This window comes from Lithobates pipiens, unplaced genomic scaffold (genome assembly GCF_037356315.1).
Source record: "Lithobates pipiens isolate NorthernLeopardFrog02 unplaced genomic scaffold, aLitPip1_a1.2 Scaffold_1, whole genome shotgun sequence".
In the NCBI taxonomy this organism is placed as follows: domain Eukaryota; kingdom Metazoa; phylum Chordata; class Amphibia; order Anura; family Ranidae; genus Lithobates; species Lithobates pipiens.
This window is the reverse complement of record NW_027507685.1, coordinates 2,073,320-2,082,371: the sequence shown is the minus strand read 5'-3', so window position 1 is coordinate 2,082,371 and position 9,052 is coordinate 2,073,320.

Below are 9,052 nucleotides of genomic sequence, written 5' to 3'. Positions count from 1 at the left end.
AGTCAGCAGCTGCTGTATTTGTAGTTGCTGACTTTAAAAAAACAAAAAATCCCCCATGTGAATGAGTATGGGATACAGTCTACCCCTACCCTTTCAACAACAAAAAAAGTAGTGTAGTGTGAAAGAATACAGTAGACAGTTTTTGACAAGTCTTCTATTAAAAATATCTTGTCCGCTTCTTCCTCCATCTTTTCCCGCATCTTGCTCATCCAGTCTTCTCCTTCCGCTCTTCTTCTTCCTCCTGTCTTCTTTGTCCGGTGTTCTTCCTCTGCCGCAGCCGACCCTCCTCCGATGCTACGTCCGGCTGATCTGTCTGTGCCAACGTCAAGCATTTCCTAGATAACTACAGGGGCGTGGTCATCGGATTACATTATATGGAGGCCCTGCCCCCTTGTGACATCATGGATCCATTATGTCCTGGTCGGTGACATCACAAGGGGTGGGGCCTCCGGATAACATAATCCGATGGCCTCCTCACTTGTCCCTAATTTTGGTCTGATCTATATAGTTGTATGTTCTGCATTTGTAAATTTCAAACGCTAGGTATAAAGGAATAGTAGTGGTTAAAAAAAAAATACTGTTGGGTTTAACTAAATTTTTTTTTGTGTTATTCTCCTTTAAGGAGTGTGTCCTTTGTCTACATACTTTTTCTAATAGGTTTTCCTCATACCCATCTCAAAAGGTTGGGAGGTATGCTGCACAGAGTCTTTAAAGTGATTTTTTTTTTTAAACACCAAACATGTTTTACTTACCTGCTCTGTGTAATGGTTTTGCACAGATCAGCCCTGATTCTCCTCTTCTCGGGTCCCCCATTGACTCTTCTCGCTACTCCTACCTTCAGAGTGCACCTACAGCAAAGTAAAAAAAAACTTCTGCCTTTAGAACCACTCACTTTGTGTCCCATGAGGCATTGCTCCTCACACATTCACATTCACAAGTTTTCAGACCCTTACTGACATGTATGGACTGTGTAACGAGTTGTATGTGTGTTTCACTGTATTTCCTGATATGTAAACAAATAATAATTCTGTATGCTGATCAACTAATCGGCTGACCAATTAATCAATTATGAAAATAGTTGACAACTATTTTTATAATCGATTAATTGTCAATTGTTTTGGTCCTACACTAGCGTGAACCCAGGCTTAAGGGTCCTTTCACACATGCAGACCATTTAGGTCCACCTGTCAGTTTTTCAGGCGGATCTGAACGGATGCTCCATGCACCTCTATGGAGCGATGGATGTCAGCGGTGACATTCGATCCGCTCCCCTGTGCTAAATCCAGATGGATGGAAACCCTATTTTCCATCTGACCTGACAGGTCCGTCTCTGCACAGTGATCAGAAATGGATCAACGGAGCGATCCCTGCTGAGCAAGCGGGGTCCGTGAAAATCAACAGATGTGTGAAAGAGCCCTAAAGCAGAACTAAACCCATCAATTTAAAGGGATTGTAAAGTTACATTTTTTTTTATTTTTTTTTAAATAACAAACATGTTATACTTACCTCCACTGTGGAGCTCGTTTTGCACAGAGTGGCCCCGAACCTGCTCTTCTGGGGTCCCTCGGCGGCTGTCTCTGCTTCCTCCCACAGGTACTTCTCATGTTCATGTGAGCTCCCTCGCATGGTGAGAAGCATCTGCAGGTGCGCTCCCGTGATATAGCCGCTCGCTGTATCACACAGCCCCGCCCAGGCGCTGCACTGCTTTCCATCCATCCACTCCAGCCAATCAGCGGCCAGGCTGAGTGGTGAAGAAGGACGGCAGGGGCGAGCGCGGGATTTTCGAGGGGTGAGGTAAGTAAAACGGGGGGGGGGGGGGGGGGGGGGCGGGCTTGGGGGCTCGGGGCGCAGGCACTGTCAGATGTTTTTTCACCTTAATGCATAGAATGCATTAAGGTCAAAAAACATTTACCTTTACAACCCCTTTAACAGTTTCACAAACAGTAAGGCTGCTTTCACACTGGGGCTGTGCGGTAAAGCACCGCTATCGTTTTAGCGGCGGTCTGCGGGCGCTAGCGGGGTGGTTTTAACCCCCGCTAGCGGCCGAAAAAGGGTTAAAACCGCCCGCAAAGCGCCGCTGCAGCGGCGCTTTGCCGGCGGTATTGCCACGCTGTCCCATTGATTTTCAATGGGTAGGAGCGGTGAATACACCGCTCCAAAGATGCGGCTAGCAGGACTTTTTTCACTGTCCTGCCAGCACACCGCTCCAGTGTGAAAGCCCTCCGGCTTTCACACTGGAGTGAAAGGGGCCAGTGTTTTTCAGGCGCTACACAGGCGCTATTTTTAGCGCTGTAACGCCTGAATACCGCCCCAGTGTGAAAGCAGCCTTAGGTTCCTGATAACTGTCACATTGGTTGTGCTCTCAAACAAACTGTCTACCATCAAATGGCCGGAGTCATAACTGATCATGCGCAGCATCATGGCAGTTACAAATTAAACTGAGGCTGAGATGGCGGCTTCTATGGCTGAAAAGTATAGGAGGGTTTAGTTCCATTATAGAGCCTAAGTTTAGTTTGAATAAAAAAAAATAAGAACAGGGGGAACCGTTTACCATAAATGTTATGTGCTCTTTGTGCGGTTATCTCCTAGTTGGAGTATCTCCTGCCTCTAAAGCCCTCATCCAGAGCCGCTGTCCTGTCAAAATCTCCAATTACGTCACTTCCAGTGACTCTCCAGCATCAGTAATTGGAGATTTCTACGAGTTACCTGTTTTCACAGAAAAGGCAGCGTACACAGTACAGTACATAATATAATCACTAAACATTGTGAGCCTGCTGATAAGCAGACAGCGACAACTTTTTTTTCCTCCTTAGCTGCTGTTGTGTCAAAACAGCCAACTCATTGTGTACCATACTGTATACACTGCCGGTGTTCTATGAATACAGGTAACTTGTCGAAATCTCCAATTACAGCTGCTGGAGAGTCACCGCAAGTGACGCGGTTGGAGATTTTGAGAGTTGGCTCTTTTGACAGAACACCGCCAGAATGCACTGATGGAGAAGATTTTACCTGGGCGGTTGAAAAGAAGTTGATCAATAGATGGACTTCTGTTTAACTGAAGTAGCCACACATCAGCTGGACCTGGCTAAACTGGCCAAATTTTGATCCATTTATGGCCACCTAAAACCATTTCCCTATGCTGTCTATATCCGTGTTTTTACTGCGGCAGAAGGGCATGGGTGGGCGAAAAACTATGTTACCTTATGTCGGATCACCTTTTGACCACTGGGGGGGGGGGGGGGGGGGCGTGTGAGCGCCGCTGGAGGCGCACACTTGCGCCCGCGGAGCCGATGACCGCCGGGCACCTGCGATCGCTCCACACAGACACAGAACAGAGTTCTGTCAATGTGAACAGACAGGTCTCTGTGCTGTCAGGGGTGAGGTGAGCGATCTGTTGTTTATACTAAGTATGAACAATGATCGGTCTCCTCACTCAGGCTATTGGGGATATTTATCATAGTCAAAAGTACAAAATATTGCGTTTTTTTCAACATTGACGCTATTTTTTTGTTTATAGCGCAAAAAAAAAAAAAAAAAAAAAAAAAAACGTAGAGATGATCAAACACCACCAAAATAAAGCTCTTTGTGGGGAAAAAAAGGACGTAAATTTTGTTTGGGTACAACGTCGCACGACTGCGCAACTGTTAAAGTTACGCAGTGCCATATCGCAAAAAATGGCCCGGTCATTGAGCAGCCAAATCTTCCACGGCTGAAGTGGTTAAAGAATACCAAATCACATGCAACGAAATTGAGAAAAAAAAAACCTGTATTTTGCCTGCACGTGATTGAGTGATAGAGGTCAGCAGAGCATCGACTCATTGCCTAAGCACTTGCAAGGGTCAACTTCCCTTGCAAAGTAAAGTCTGCCTTTAGGCCTCTTTCACAGGAGCTTCAGTTGATATAAGAGCAGTGTGAACAGCAAGCTTTGGTAGATCAGTTGCAGAGCCTTTCGCTTTCAGCTCCAGTTTGTAAGGCCTCATGCTCACGGGCGTTTTTACAGACACTTTTAGGAGCATTTTTTACTGCTTAAAAATGCCTCTCCAGGTTATTCTTTGGCTTCCTGTAAACACAGACGTTAAGGACCTGTAAGTGGCATAGGCGTTAAGCTCCAAAAAAAAAACAAAAAAAATAAAAAAAAAAAACAGCGCAGTCTGAGGCTCCAGCACTAGGGCTGGAAAAACGCCAGACGCCGGTAAAAGCTGTTAAACGTAGTTTAACGCTTTATACAGAGGCGTTTCTCTCCCTATGGGAGCCCATTGATTTGAATAAAAGTTGCACCAGAAGTGGGATCATGATGATCGGACTTGCGGTGCGACTTGTGCAGTAAGGATCTTGAAGGGGAATCCCCGCCAAAATGTAAAAAAATATATATATAATTGGCATGGGGTTCCCCTCCAGGACAATACCAGACCCTTTGGTCTGGTATGGATTTTAAGGAGAACCCCCACACCAAAAAATCCCCCCCCCCTGAAGTAACTGATCAATTCAGTCTAGTACTACTATTATCAGTTATGTATTCCTTTGTCTAGTCCCTATAGTTCAGCTAAGCCTCAAATACGCCAAGCACATGTTATTGTTAATATCACAATACTACCACCCTTGGCTATGAAATCAATACACGGTCTAAGATCAATCAAATCTCATTTATTTCCCAAGGAAATAATACAGCGTGCATAAGGTATCAATAGAAGTTACAATAATACATAGCATACAATCAAAGTACAATATAAGCCATACTTATCGATCCTCGTGACTGGGTCTCCTGATGGAATAAAGAGACCCAACTCATGGTTGCAACCCTTTTTGTTAAACATACCTCAGCCATACCACACCCCATAGCCCATCCTACTTTTCCCGTAGACCAATCAGCGTCTCTGGGGCGTTTCCTCCCCCAGGCTAACAGTCCTGCCATACTTTTCCTCTGGGGGGGCAGTGTTTGCCCATGAATTGCAACTGCTCCGACTGGATTGCCATCTTGTGGCTCGATCTCGGACGCCCCACCAGCTGTCCTTTGGTCCTTTCAGACAAACGGCACCATATTGTCTTTGAAGTTCAGTACATTCCAGGTGGGCTGAATAGAACTCATTCTGCTATTCAAATTGTGTCACATTCCTTGCTTTTAAACATGTGAGACTGCCTGGCATCAATATGGCTGAGTTCGGCTGTACAAACAGCTGTGTAGATGTATAATATTAATTCCTGTCTGATTCCAACACCCCCCCAACATCCATAGCAGACGAGCGAGTTTTGGGGCAGGGGGTCCTGAGCCCTCAACCTGGGGGGTGGGTGATTTGTAGCAGGAGATCCTGTGTCCCCCACCACAAAGCACCTTGTGCCCATGTTGATGAGGTCAAGGGCCTCTTCCAGATAACCCTGGCTGGTGGTTGTTGGGGTCTGCAGGGGGGGGGGATTATTGCAGTCTGGAAGCCCCCTTCAACAAGGGGGCCCCCACCCTGTCATTCAATTGTATTAGATATCCCGGGGTTTGGGTATATTTTTTCTTTCACAGATTGTAAATAGTCATCTGTGAAAGAAAAAATATACCCAAACCCCGGGAGATCTAATACAATTGAATGATTGGGAATGTCCCTTGCTAAAGATGGCGCTGGAAGGTTTGGCGCATGGGTGGAACACCGCACCCTATATAAATCAGAGAGGAGCACCAATATGGCCACTCTTGATGACGTCAGTGTGACGAAACCGGTAGGCGTGGCCATAGAGACGTGACTTCTCCTGGATACACCGCAGCAGCTAGCGGTGAGAGGATTTTACACAGCGGTTTTAATTCTGATGTAATGCGAGTAGGTTTTTTTCTTTTGCTTGCAATAAACCTCCTTTAAAGACTGATTACACTATGGGCTCTCTTCCTCTTTCCAGGTGATACATGATTGGAAACTAAAAACGTGGATGAATGGCCAGATTCCCAGGGAGACACCAGAAAGTGACACAGGGGCTTAACACTGTGAATGCCGTTTTTCCCCCAATAGGGGCAAAGGATCTGGTGAGCGCAACATAATTTATTCACATCAAGCGTACCGGGGATCTTTTTTGGATATCTGCACAAGACACCACTTGGAAATTATTTTTTTATTTTTATTAACCGTTTGACATATCTGAAAGGACTCATTGGCACTTTATATTTATTTTTTTCCACACTGAGGATATGAGTAGATTATTGCACGTATACTATTAATCTTTTGAACACAATTAGAGGCTGTATATGTTATACATTGTAAATGTAAAAGGTATAGCGCCATACCTACCTGATTTCTTTTTTACATGTGTACCAGCCCCACTCACTTAGGGAGGGGCATACCAAGTAGAGGCAGCTCTTACCTTAAATATTCACTCAGTATATTACCTTATGTATCACTGATAAATTGGTTTATCTTGCACTATTCCATAGCGCAATCTATATTATTATTTTTTCATATTACCATAGGTACTATGCATGTTGTGGACAGGTGGAGGTTGTTCACCATATACCTCGCTGTATGAAGACAGAATTTTAAAGTATTGATTTAAAGTGATTGTAAAAGGCTCATTTTTTTTTTTTTTTTTTTTAGAAATAACAAACATGTTATACTTACTTCCTCTATGAAGTTGGTTTTGCAGAGAGCAACCCAGATCCTCTTCTTCCCAGGTCCCGCTTTGGTGCTCCTAGCCCCTCCCTCCTTTGAGTACCCCCTCAGCCAGCGGCTTGCTACAGGTTCTCACCCAAGCCGAGCCAGAGCTCCGTGTAGCCATTCAGACACTGATCCCCAACCTGGCCCCGCCCCCTCTCTCCCCTGATTGAGATACTTTGATTGACAGCTGCGAGAGCCAATAGCATCGTTGCACTGTCTCAGCCAATCAAGAGGAGTGTACTGGATGGCTGGAGGGAATCGTGGACATTGTTGGAGAGAAAGGAGCTCAGATAGGTAATTGGGGGGGTGCTGGGGCGGCTGCATACAGGGCCAGATTAACAGCATCATGGGCCTGGTGCTGAGGATTTTGGTGGGCCTTTTTTACGGAAACAAAATGAAAATGCAAAAATGTTTTGCTAAAACAAATTAAATATACTTTCACCAGTAATATCGGCCGTGCAGCCTTTGAGCAGCAGGAACACCCCCAATACCACCTGCTATGCGGTCTCTCAACAGCAGCAACATAGGAGACCACATTTCCAAACTGCCATTCAGGGAGATCCCCCCCTTCCCAAAAAAAAAAAAAAAGAGGGGGGATGTAGTCTCGGGTTGATGGGGAAATAGGTGGCGGGGGGTGATTTTTCAGGCAAATGGCACTTAGCACTTAAAATCATCCTGACGCTATGCTTGATATGGCATCGGGATGATCAAATTCCATTATTTCTATTACTACATTGTAATATATAGTGAAATAGTTCAACTCACCATGATGCATTATCAGTGGGAACCTGAGCTTGTCACTTCCCACCAGATGCAGTGTGTCGCTTGCCACCATTGCCTGCTGCCAGATGCCACCTGCAGCCTGCCACCAGATACAGTGTGCCACTTGCCACCAGATACAATGTGCCACTTGCCATCAGCATGCCACCAGATACAGTGTGCCACTTGCCACCAGCAGCCTGTCACCAGATACAGTGTGCCACTGGCAGCCTGCCACCAGATACAGTGTGCCACTTGCCACCAGATACAGTGTGCCACCAGATACAGTGCCACTAGCAGCCTGCCACCAGATACAGTGTGCCACTTGCCACCAGATACAGTGTGCCACTTGCCACCAGCAACCTGACACCAGATACGGTGTGCCACTTGTCACAAGCAGCATGCCAGATAGTGTGCCACTTGCTACCAGCAGCATGCCACCAGATTAAAGCGGGATTCCACCCTAAAGTGGAACCTCCGCTGATCGGAACCCCCCCCCCATCCGGTGTCACAATTGACACCTTTCAGGGGGGAGGGGGGTATTTTCACCCACTTCCGGGCATAGACTCCCACGGGAGTCTACGCCATTTCCTGCCCTGCCGCGCTGTCTGCTGGGACACACACGGGTCCCAGTGACAGCGCGGAGATTTCCTATTGCGCGGCGCAGCTCGCGCAGTAGGGAACCGGGAAGTGAAGCCGATTCGCTTTACTTCCTGATTCCCTCACCTAGAATGGTGGCGGCAGCAGCCGAGGCACGAGCGGTCGATCGGCCTCGGCATCGCTGGAACCCGGGACAGGTGAGTGTCCATTTATTAAAAGTCAGCAGCTGTAGTATTTATAGCTGCTGGCTTTTAATATTTTTTTGGGGGCGGAATCCCTCTTTAAGTGTGCCACTTGCCACCAGCAGTCTGCCACCAGATACAGTGTACCACTTGTCACAAGCAGCCTGCCACCAGATAGTGTGCCACTTGCCACCAGCAGCATGCCACTAGCAACCTGCCACCAGATACGGTGTGCCACTTGTCACAAGCAGCATGCCAGATAGTGTGCCACTTGCTACCAGCAGCATGCCACCAGATACAGTGTGCCACTTGCCAACAGCAGCCTGCCACCAGTTACAGTGTGCCACTTGTCACAAGCAGCATGCCAGATAGTGTGCCACTTGCTACCAGCAGCATGCCACCAGATACAGTGTGCCACTTGCCAACAGCAGCCTGCCACCAGTTACAGTGTGCCACTTGCCAACAGCAGCCTGCCACCAGTTACAGTGTGCCACTTGCCACAAGCAGCCTGCCACCAGTTACAGTGTGCCACTTGCCACAAGCAGCCTGCCACCAGTTACAGTGTGCCACTTGCCACAAGCAGCCTGCCAGATACAGTGTGACACTTGCCACCAGCAGCATGCCAGATACAGTGTGACACTTGCCACCAGCAGCATGCCAGATACAGTGTGACACTTGCCACAAGCAGCCTTCCACCAGATACAGTGTGCCACTTGCCACAAGCAGCCTTCCACCAGATACAGTGTGCCACTTGCCACAAGCCGCCTTCCACCAGATACAGTGTGCCACTTGCCACAAGCCGCCTTCCACCAGATACAGTGTGCCACTTGCCACAAGCAGCCTGCCACCAGATACAGTGTGCTACTTGCCATCAGCAGCCTGCCA